This window comes from Glycine max, chromosome 12 (assembly GCF_000004515.6).
Source record: "Glycine max cultivar Williams 82 chromosome 12, Glycine_max_v4.0, whole genome shotgun sequence".
NCBI classification, from domain to species: domain Eukaryota; kingdom Viridiplantae; phylum Streptophyta; class Magnoliopsida; order Fabales; family Fabaceae; genus Glycine; species Glycine max.
Genome location: NC_038248.2, coordinates 9,063,340 through 9,075,750, shown reverse-complemented (window position 1 = coordinate 9,075,750; position 12,411 = coordinate 9,063,340). Strand labels below are relative to the sequence as shown.

Here is a 12,411-nt window from a genome sequence, read left to right as displayed (position 1 = left end):
AGGCTGGAAGAAAAGTGGAATGACAGATAAGCATGAGTTCAAGAGACATACTTTACCTCCCAATGATATATGTTTTTGTTTCCATAGTGATAGCTTCCTCCTAAGCTTCTCAAAAACTGGTCTCCAAGTTGATTACTTTTGCGGGTTAGCCCCGATAGGTAACCCTAGAAATACTAATGGTAATACCATAGTTGCATAGTTCAAGAATCTAGCAAACCAAGTTACCAGACAGTCCTCAATCGCACTGCCCGCCAAACTGCTCTTATGGAAGTTTATCTGCAGCCCTAACACCACTTCATAGCATCAAATAGCACTTTTGAGAACTAGGACATTCTCAAGTGTTGGCTTCAAGAACACAATGGTATCATCCATATACTGCTGTAACACAATATGCAATCATTCTCACCCAACAGATGCACCAGATAAGAGTTGTTTTTTAACAGCTTCTCTTATCAAACCCCGAACCCCTTGGCCATCAATAAGAAAAGGAACGATGCAAGGGGATTGCCTTGTCACAACCCCCTTTCAACCTTAAACTCAAAAGTGGCATTGCCATTAACTAAAATGGATACCGATGATGATTTCAAGCAACCTTTCACCCACAACACCCATTTTCTCCATCATGTAGTATAGAAATCACTAGCTCACGATGTCATAGGCCTTCTCAAAGTCGGCCTTGAACACTAACAATGATTTCTTCTCTCGCTTAGCCTCACAGATGATTTCATCTGTTATAACAACATTTCTTTTTTTAATACATCTATTTTGCTTTAAATATTTTCCTTCAAAAAATTTCTTTTTATCAAAAAATGAAAATATATACCTTGATCACTAATTGCAGGAAGCCTAAATATTAGAAAATTCTCATAAAGTTTTGTTAACTAGTAACATTATGGCCTATTCAATTTATGAGTAAATCGCAAGATTTTTAGGTCATGTTTGGTGTAATTTACTTTCTTTTTATAGTTATAAGTTTTTTTTATCTTAATCCTCTGATATATCAAGGAAATTAGACTTTGACTAATTCAGAGTTTGACTAGGAGATAAGTAAAACTTAGTCAAGAATTGTTTTTACCGGATCAAACTTGGATATTACTAAAACGATTCAACCTAGTTAAAAGTTACTCTAAACTTAACTATTAAAATAAATGCTTTAAAACAAAGTAAAAGTTATTTGAAGTTTTAATTTAAAAGTTTATTTTATACTAAAAACATAATTTCATTGTCTCACATCAATTGGTTGAAGATGAAAGGGATAGAAAATATAGGATATTGCAACTTAATTTTAAAAACTATATTAGTTATTTTTTTATGAAAATAAGTGGCATATTTTTTTTATGAAAGTTAAAATCCTTAAAAGAAACAAAAGGATTAAGTCAAACATCACCTTAAATTGAATTCTCACTCTCTCAATTAAGCTCCGGTTCCACATGCATTGTTTGATATAGATTTCATCTCATTTTCTTCTATAAATGTGTTTTTAATTAACATAAAATAACCTTAAAAGCCCAGTCAATAAATATGTTTCTTTCTTCATAAAATAAGTTAGCTAAGTATTTGAAAGGACCCTTCGTAAAAGCTTTTTTTTTTCTTCTGAATAGTCATTTTTTATATTAAGTTGCATAGGTTATAATAAGATCAAGATTGATGGTAACTGTTAAATTGGAGTAGCTTGTTGGTGTAAGCATGGGTTTCTTTTTTTGGTAGATCCAGCTAAAATGTAAGCATGAGTTTCTTTTTTTGGTAGATCTAAAATGTAAGCATGAGTTGAATGAATAATTTCGTTTTATGGTTCGAAAATACTAAATTTAATCAAATAATTGCGGAAACGGGAAAAAAAATAGATTTCCGACCTGCCGGATTCGAACCAGCGACCTAAGGATATCTGAGGTTTAAACCACTACAGTCCTCCGCTCTACCAACTGAGCTAAGGTCGGCTTGTAAACATTGTATCAGTATACAAGTATTTACTATTATTTAGGTTGCACTAATTGGCAATTTTGCCCATTAGACGCTTTTCTCGAAATAAAAGTGAGTAGTTATGATGCAGAAAATCCTCATTTCATTTTATTTGCAACTTCAACCTGTGGACCAAGATAAAATTTCATTTTCCTCTTGATATAACAATATATAAAGATAATTTGGTGTATAGACCAATATACCCTTCACTTTTACTATGTAAGTACATTTTAATGCACCATTTTAATATATCAGAATTGGAATTTGCCTCCACTTTCTTCAAAAGAACATGGGCACACTATAACAGTTCACGTTCACGTATTCTTGGAATTGTTCACCTCTTCTCTTATAACTTCCCATTTCTCTTCTCTTGCCCACGTAGATTTAGGTTGGTTTATTTTTTTTGTTCAGAACAACATTTTATTTTTCATTTAACTGTCTCTCTCTTATATATATTTCAAAATTTTCTCTCTCTGTCAATCTGTTTGTTACTATCTACTGCAAAAATCTCTTTGGTTTATCTTGTTCACGTATTGTATTTTTTTTATTTGTGCTTTCTAAATTGACACAGTGTTGAAAGTTGGAGCTTTTGGAATTTTTTACCTAGTGATGTAATTGTCGGTTTGATTCCATTGAGCGCATTGATGAATTCTTTCTTAGAATACATGTGATATGAAATCTCACATCAATTAAAATAAAAAAGTTAAATATTATATAAATTTTCTCACATCTCATGCTCTTATATATATATATATATATATATATATATATATATATATAATTTTTTTTTTAATTTTACAAGTGGAGTTTAATGTACCATGCAAAAAACCTGCATGTGCTTGCCACAAAGTCCTCTGCGTCTAATATCAAGGAGCTTCTTCCATCCTATTCTGATAATGTTTGCTTCTTAAAAGGAGAGAATATAGAGGTGAGAATTAGTAGGCGAAGAGAAATGCCTCTTGCATTTTATAGGCTTTTTTATGTATCTTCTTCATACGTATTTCTTCTTTTTGCTGTTTTTTTATTGTTCATATTGCAGTGAATTATCTCTCTGCTGGACATTCTCTTTTTTATCTCCCGTATTCAACCACAGTGGTCTTTGTTTGGCTTTTTTTTTTAACACATTTATCATTTTTTTAATTGTTGTCCAACAAGATTTTAATTCTATTGTGTTCCTTCCTGGGATTTTGACATGCACTGTGAATTGCTCAACATGTGTAGGTGTTATGAAATTTAGAAGTTGTTAAAACGTTGTTAATACTACCTTTTGATTTCATTGTTTTTTGGGAAAGAAATGTATAGGGGTTTAATACTTTTTCTAATATTGGTGGTTGTAATGGTTCCCGTATTTTAATTTTATTTAATTATCTTTGTTAATAGTTATTTTATGAGTAAAAAGGTTATACATAGTGTTGTGAATAAATTTGTATATTCACGATTCAAGTTATTATATAATTAATTCTAATTTTAATAATAAAATATTATTTTATTTTCATTATCATATTTCACTATTTGACCAAATGGTTCATTTGATAATATCCTTAATTAAAATTAAAAATTTATTATTATAATAAAGATTATGATAATGAGAAACAAATTTGTTCTAATTTTAATCTAAAACGTTCTTGATCATAGGATTATATATTGTAAATAGGATATCAATAATCCGGATAGATTAATATATATGTGATAGTATTTATTGGATAAATATTAATATATCTCATTTATTAATTTGCATAGATGAGTCACAACGTGATCATTGAATTGACTCAATTGAAATTTTCTAATGGTTAAAATTGTCAATAGAAAATTTTCAAGAAGAGGTATAGTAACTTTCTTTAACATGAGATTGTCATAGGACACCTAATGCTTTAGAGCATATAAATAATAAGAAAGATTTGGTAAAAAAAAATAAACAAACATGTATGATTTTGTATTTGAAATTTGGGTTGAAAAGACAGCTAGATACAAGTTTGACTTGATCAATTATTATTTCAATTTTAATTTAATTGCTAAATGGTTAGCAATAATAAAAGGTAACAAGAAATAGTATAACTTAAACACATAGAGTCTTCACACTATTGAAGAATTTTTATGCTTCAAGAGCTCATCAACATGTACATTTTTTAATATGTCATCTGTTTATAATATAATTTAAATATAAAATAGATTTTTTTATTCCGCAATGTGTGTTTGTTGAACACCTTTTTTCTTACCATTGGTATCAGAGCCATGGGTCTTTTGTATTTAAATTATATTTAACAAAAATTTGAAAACGTTTCAATTTTTATTTACTTACATGTAATGCTCCCTGATTGCATGATTACATTGTCAAATCAAATTATTTTTTTTTGTGTAATTTATAATCTTGTTACGTGGATGTTGTTTTGAATCGATGAATTTTAAACAGATATATTCGTTGGAGATTTGAAGGAGAAGACAAAATTGATTTATTTTTTATTTTAACTTTTGTTTTGTAGGTTTAAAAGAATTCACTTTTTGTCAACCTTGAAATACATTATTGTGTTGATCTTTTTAATTTGTTATGTTATAATCTTTCTCTAAATTTTTCTGATTAACTATTAACATTTGTTAATTAAAGTTATGTTATACTTTCTCTCTTATTTTTCCGGAATTTTTTGATTTGTTATGCTTTCTCTCTCTTAATTTCTGGTCTACACTTATCTCTGTTGATTAACATATATAATTTGCGATTTTTTAATTTTTTTTAATTTTTTTCTTTCTATATTGATCACTAATTTTAAAATATGAGGCTGCACCTTGGTGCTCATTGTCTACGTATGCACATTAATTATTTGTTCTAACATAACAATTTTAGGTTGTGAGACAGTTTACACATGCATTTTGTCTAACATTATATATTTATGTATATATGGAATTTAGGAAGGACTTCAATGCACAAAAGAGAAAAGGAATTAAAAGATCATGAGAAATGTCATCCACCTGTGGGTTCAGATGACCAGATTAACATAAATTACAGAAGCAAAGTGAGATATTGACAATAATTTTAATCCCCACCCCTATCATGAAACAAAAAAGTTTTCCAATTGCCGCCATTGTTTGTGTTTATCACAACTAGCTACCGTATAGGCTTTAATTACTAAGGAGCATTTCTGATGAAAGTTCCTTCGAAACTAAATAACACAGACCATCATGCCAGTTATGGTTATGTCTCCAAAACAGATCAACAAAATGCCTATGAAACTGCTGCCAAGGAAAGTGACCAAAAGATATGAGGAAATGTTGAAAATGATAAAGCATATAATAAAGGACATGAGACTGAAGGTAAAGAAAGGTTGGACTCAATAAGGTGCAACTTGCATGTTGGTGACACCCAAGAAAGATTGTAATCTCAACACTGATGAAGTTGCTTAAGATGAATTTGGTCACCATTTGCTATGCAATTTCAGTAATGGGAATACGTAGTTACCCTTTTTTGTCTCCTTTATTTTAGTTTTCTTTCTGTTGTTCAAAGTTGTGTATTATTATGTTATACTCTTTATCTCTCAATTTTTCTAAGTTGTAATCTCCTTTATTTTTCTTTAAACCTTATTCTTATGTTATACTCTTTATCTCTCAATTTTTTCTATGGAATTATTAATATATATTTGTTAATCAAAGAAAGAGAGATTAATTTGATTGAAGAGTTTTGAAGGAAAAGAGAGTAAAAGAATAGAAAAAAGGTGTCACTTGATCTAATTCACTGGGATACAATGAGTGCTAAAAGAGAACAAAAAAGTTAGGGAGGGAATTTTTTGTGGGAAAAAGAAAAGTGAATTGGTGAAAGGTTGATTGTTCATAGCTGCATCTTCTTCATAAAATAGAGATGTCTATAGAAATAATCAAAAATTAAATTTTAAGAATTAAAAAAATCAAAAATTAAATTGCAGCAATAAATTATCTTTAGAATATTTGTATTATCTGTTAAAATATGATGTTATATCTCAATTTTGCAGTAAACACGTGATTAAATATTTAGAAACCACCCTTTAAACAATAATTTAATTGATAAAATATTTTTTCTAAAGGGTAGCTTGTAAATATTTTTGTCAAGGCTATAAAGTTAAAATATTCAAATTAAATGTAAGTTCGTAGTTTTATATTTTTTTTATACTTCTAATTACTAAGAAACAGTCTTTTATCCATAAATAAATGAGCTAAGTACGTTTTAGTATGCAAATAAGATAAAGTTTTCTTTTGATCCCCTGATGAATAGGCTACAATATATATGCATGTTAATGTATAATAAAAAACCCAATTATATTAATATATCAAATTTAGTGTAATAAAAATATATGCAAACATACAGGAGCGATTATATATATATATATATATATATATATATATATATATATATATATATATATATATATATATATATATATATATATATATATATATATATATATATATATATATATAAAGCTTTAACTAAATAAAAAGAGAAATGAGAAATCCACCTCACATTTCCATATTGACCATTTGTTTATTTTTTAAAATAAGAATGATATAGTAAATATGTGAATAGGCATTAAATCTTATTAATAATTAAACTTTTTTTAGGAGAATAATTATTATTTAAACTTAAAAATAACAAGATATGAATGAAATGACTTACGAGCATATGATAATTTCTATTGTTACCATACTCAATATTCTTTTTTATTCAACCATACTCTAATGCAGTTCAAGAACTTATTACTTTTTTTTAATTATCATAGAAGTCACAACTTTCTAGTCTCTAACATCTCACCCGAAAAAGAAAAAAACTCATTTTCTAACAATTTTGTGCACGAATGCATATATATAGCATTGCACATAGTTGTGGGTTAACATGTTCTTTTAGAAAATGAGTTGGTATTGGTAATGAAAATATTTTATTTACTTTTTATAGATGAAAAAAAATACTAACACTAATATATATTAATCAAACCAAATATATAAATACTCTATATGGTATTACAATAATAACTGCAACTTCTCACATTTGAGCTTAGACCAATGGGAATGATAAACAACCCATCTTTTATATATATATATATATATATATATATATATATATATATATATATATATATCACCCCATCTTTATAAAAGAGTGCATAACCAATGAAATATTTATCCGGACCTGACATGTCAGTTGTCCAATTTGATCTTAACCAAAGGGGTTCGGTTTTTCATAAGAGAAAAAAGGTTAATAAAAAGAAAGTTAGATAAGACATGAAAGATTCATAGGAAAAAAAATGTAAATTGGCAGGTAAAGTTCTGACCCTATACGACTTTTTTTGCCCGTTCTGTGATTGTCTTCAAGTTCAACTTCACGGTTCTCTCTCTCTCGTTTGAACTTTAACCCTAGAGCTTTTGTCAACCCCTTCGTCTTCTCTCCATCACCTCCAACTTTTGTCTTTAAGTCAAAGATCTACACAGCTCATTTTCACATGCCTCTTTAAAGATTTTTTTAGTGCATGCGTGGGCGGGACATTAGGTATTCAATGTAAGTTATTGTCATGCGTAAACGTTTTAGAGAATTTTTTTTATATTGTTAATAATGTTTACATCAATCTAACCATATTTAAAGAAATATTTTGTATCGTTGACTACTAAATGCTGGAGGCTTTTTTTAGGCAAAGACAACAGATATTTTCTACATGTGCTCCGGCTAAAATACTATCTAGCATTTTATTTTTAGGAATCCATCACTTGGATATAAAATATTAATATTGCATATATAACATGTTATAATACTTTTTTTTAGTTCCTCTATTTTTTTTTTGTTGAACTTGATCTTTTTATTATTAAAATGTTTAATAGTATTATCCTTTAATTGCCAAAATATATGTAAATATATGTAATGCAACTCTTTTTGTTTATTTTCTCGCTAACAACGTTAATCTAGTCCAATGGAAAATAGACACATTATTATCAAGGTAAAGTTTTTCTAAAATGTTTCCCATCTAATTGGGTGTTAGCTTGATAATGATGTGTGTCTATTTCCCAATTGTGAAGGGGAAGAATCAATACTACAAAAATGGTCTTCTACAATATTGGTTTAATGACGATTCTACAAAAATTGATGTCATTCAAAATACAATGACATTTTTGTAAATAATTGTAATTTTTTAAAGACTATTTTTTCAAAATCGTCTTTGAAAACGTATTATGACATCGGTTCTTCAAGAACCGATGTTAAAAACAACACTTCAATGTCAATTTTAAAAACTATCTTCGAAAGCAATGCATTTTCCCTTTTCATTCTCATGCAATCTCACTTCTTGAACTCTTTCATTATCTGTCTCTCACTCACGCCCTTACATTATGCAAAAGTGTGAAGCCTTCATTGCTGTGTTGTCGCGCCGCTACGTCGCCTCTACCACACTATGGCACTCATGTAGTCCTCTCGTGCTTGACTTCCTTTCTTTGTGAAACCCTCTCTCTCACAAAGCACTCTTCATCCCTCTCTGCTAACCTTACATTGTCATTGTCAGAATTGTCTCTCTCCCTCTCTTTTCATTTTCATTCTCGCACTTTCACTCCCATCCATCATCACCGTCGAATTTCCCTTCCATCAGAACCATTATTGGCAACATGGCCATCAAGGAAGGTAAGCTCTTGTCTAAACCCTCATTCTGAATCCCTTCTCCCCCAAATCTCGTTCTTTCTTCTCATTTTTCTTCTTCTGTGTTTGTTATTTTGTGAAACATTTATGATTCTTCTTTTTGTGGTAGATCTGGGGTTGAAAAAACCACACCTAGTGTTGGAAGCACCAAATCCAAGGTAAGAAGAACAAATTTGACATTAGGACAACCTTTTTGTGGTAACTTTCTCAACATTTCATGATATTTTACCATGTAAGTGTGACTCTGGTTCATGATATGGTACGCCATGTTCCTTATTAGACCATTCATTCTTAAATGCCCACAATCCACCAACAACAAAGAATTGTTTATGAGCTTATCCATAATGTCATTTTAGAGTAATCCTAGAGTTCAATTCAAATATAAATTTGTGCAATTTACCCATACTCCTATATGTTTTGTTGAAAGAATTAGAAGCTGAGCTAGAAAAATTAAATTTTAAATTTTTCATGCATGTTATAATCTCATTGAAGAGCCTTTAATTATCATTTTTTTTTTTTGCATTGCTTGCTATTACTATATTCAAAATTTGAGTGTGTTTGCATTGTTTACAATATAATACGCTGGAATCCAAAAATATTATGTGTTATATCCCTATACTACTTAACCAAGTTCTTTATCAAGACCGATAAAGAAGGTTGGATTTCTCTTGGAGGGATGCTTCTGTGTATTACTAGTAAGTCAGCTCTGCACCTACCAGAAGTTATCTTATAAGTTGATTAGGATGCTTCATTTTCTATTTTATAAATTTAATTGAGCTTTGATTAACTAAAAGCTGAGATTTTAACAACAAAATACTAAGTTTAATAATTCTGACAGTTGTGTCTCACCAGGAACTGAAGCTATGTTGACGAATATTGGTCATTTTACTACATTGTCAGTAAGGGTGAGCTTATAGCTTGACTAAATTGTGCATAAGATTTATCCTAGTCTTGGTAACTATTATTATTATTTTCTAGGAAGATAATAATCATTATTGTACATCTATTGCAATTGTGTTTACATGGAAATTGATAACATTTTTCTTCCATGCATAGCTTGCATTTTCCTTTGTTATATACCCTTGTTTGGTAGTGCAATACATGGGCCAAGCAACTTTTTTGTCAAAAAACCTTAACTCTGTTCATAATGGTTTTTATGACTCTATACCTGGTTAGTTCTTCCGAGTCTCTGACTTCTTCATATTGATCATATTTTTTTAACTTAAGTAATTTGGTTTAATTTGGCCGGTTTTTGTTATTGCCATCCTTGCATCTATTGTTGAAAGTCAAGCTGTTATTACTGCCACTTTCTCCATCATCAAGCATGCCATGTACTTGGTTGCTTTCCACAAGTCAAAATCATACACACCTCAAAGCATATGTAGTGAAAACCAATGATACGATGCCGGTAATATACCTCTCACCTCTCATTAGAAGTGTACGTAATACTACTCCATAACTTGATTAACAATAAGGTGAGATACACTCCCCTAAATTTTGTTGCATGTATCATTGATGTTTGTTGATTACTTTATATTTTGGATTTGTTATCATATTATGAAAACCAACAATTTTGCAAGGATGGAGAAAAAAAAATCCTCCATTTGTATATTCAAGTATAGTATTGAGTAAGCTAGGCACTTGATGAACTCATTTTCTACTTACATCTAACTAAGTACATGGGTTATATCTAATCATAAATGAAATAAACTTATTAAGTGAGAGATGTTGCTATTACATTTCTGATTTGCAGTGATTCATTTTTTTAATATTGGAATGATTTTAGATGCTTAACAAGGAACATGAACGGGCAAAAGACTAGAAGACAGTTATGGTGTCGAGTGCAACTACATAAGTTTTCAGTGGGGTTGGGATGGTCGGAGCTCTAAATGTCATTTGAATACATGGATTTGAGATTGTTACACCTTTTTCTATTTCTGCTAGGAGTAGAGAACTTACACCTAACATGGCATAATGATCCTTTTATGGATTGAATTGGGGCACTTGATCTTTAATATCAAAGGGAAGAAACAAGAAATGTAATATGTAACTGGTTAGCAATAGAAAAAACACCTTTAAATTACATGTTTTCTCTCTATAGATTTGAGTAGTCTGCAATGAAGACAAAAAAAATTTTGTTACTTCTTTTGTTTGGTTTAATTCAATCCTTACAAGCCTTATGTATGTATCTGATACATATGTCATGTCTTTCAATTTATTAAGTTAGAAACTTCTTTTCACCATTTTTTTTCTGCTATAACTTATTTGCAGCATACTAGCCACTACACAAGCTATTTTGCATTTGTATTTATCTTCTTGTCTTCATATTAGGATTTAGAACATCATTCATGATAAGAGTGTTAGACATAAAAACCATTCATTTACCTTTGCTGGACAACATAACCCTTAGGAATATTTGGCTTGGTTCATTACACGGTATTAGAGCCTATAACGACCAAGTGATCTAGAGTTCGATTGGGCTTGTTCATCATTCATGCTTCAAGCTCAAAGGAGTCTAGTTCAAGACTGTGAGGGATTATGTTGGATGTAAGAACCATGCATGAGCCTTCTAATAATATTTGCTTTTGGGATTCTTGGTTCTTCACTTGGAGGATGACTTTAAATCCATACACACACTTGTTTCTTTTTCAAGAAATCAGCTAGAGCTTGAAATCTAGTAAAATTGTTGATACTTCAATTGTTTATCATCTTGAATTGGTTCAAGAGCTGCTTGCCTGCAAGTACTAATAATGGACAAACTTACTGTGAAGATAATGTCTCATTCTTGCAAGATGGTTGATATCACTGATGAAGGTGTCTCATGTAAGAATCACAAGATTGATTCTTAAGTAATAAGTAATCATTTTTCTTCTGCCCATTGTCAGAGAAAGAATTTCCATGCATGGTTATCAAAATTGTGATTTAACTCGTAAAATTGTTTGAGTTTACTATTCAACAGTGCCTCCACGAGTTAAACCGTGAGTAGAGTAGCAAATCGAGTAGAATCAGACCAAACTCAGAGTTAAGTTATGAACTTCAATTTTTATGTTATTTATAAGTTCATACAAAGAGGAGAAATCACTTGCATCAAAAGAAGATGAATGACTTAGTTTATGTGTTGTACAACTTGAAGCTGGAAAATAGACAAATAAGAAATTTTTTTGCTTGATCTTCCATTTGAAGATATGGAATCTGATGATGAGTGGATAACAGAAGAGGGAGATGATATTTTTGATGAAGACAATGTCCAAGTTGAGCAACCTCTAGGTGAAAGTGATAGTGGAAGCAATATTGACTTGAATGGAGGAAGTTTAAGTGATCCAACTTTAGATGATATTGATATTGACAATTTGGTTTTGAATGACAATATTGAAGATCACTTCTTAATCAAGGAAGAGCTTGAAGATGATGGAGATGATGGTGACGGTGGTGACATTGGAGATGATTTAATTAGAGGATTGATAGACATTTGAACTATTTCTATGTTTTTTAAATACTTTTGTTTTAAGAATTCATGTTTTGTATTGTATGAATTTATGTTTGATTGAGTGTGGACTATGTTAGTTTATTGAATTATTGTTAAAGTTTGTTACTTTGATTTATTTTAGGGTTGAAATATTTAGTTATGATTTTATATATAGGAATATTAATATATTTTTTATATCGAGTAAACTCTTTCGAGTTTATGAGGCCTCTACGAGTTTACATAAAATTGCAAGTTTGACAACCTTGTTTCCATGATTTGGATGTAATGTCATGCTTGATTTATTTTGAGTTCTGATATTCAAATAGAGAATTTTACTTATTTAACTTGT

General features: G+C 29.8%; 1 non-coding gene across 1 annotated transcript; it reads right to left on the bottom strand.

The window, feature by feature from the left end:
• Positions 1 to 1,847: 1,847 nt before the first annotated feature.
• Positions 1,848 to 1,937, bottom strand: TRNAY-GUA (transfer RNA tyrosine (anticodon GUA)). Its single transcript is given in 2 exon segments — positions 1,848 to 1,883; positions 1,901 to 1,937. It is a non-coding gene; the product is annotated as a tRNA-Tyr (tRNA).
• Positions 1,938 to 12,411: the final 10,474 nt, after the last annotated feature.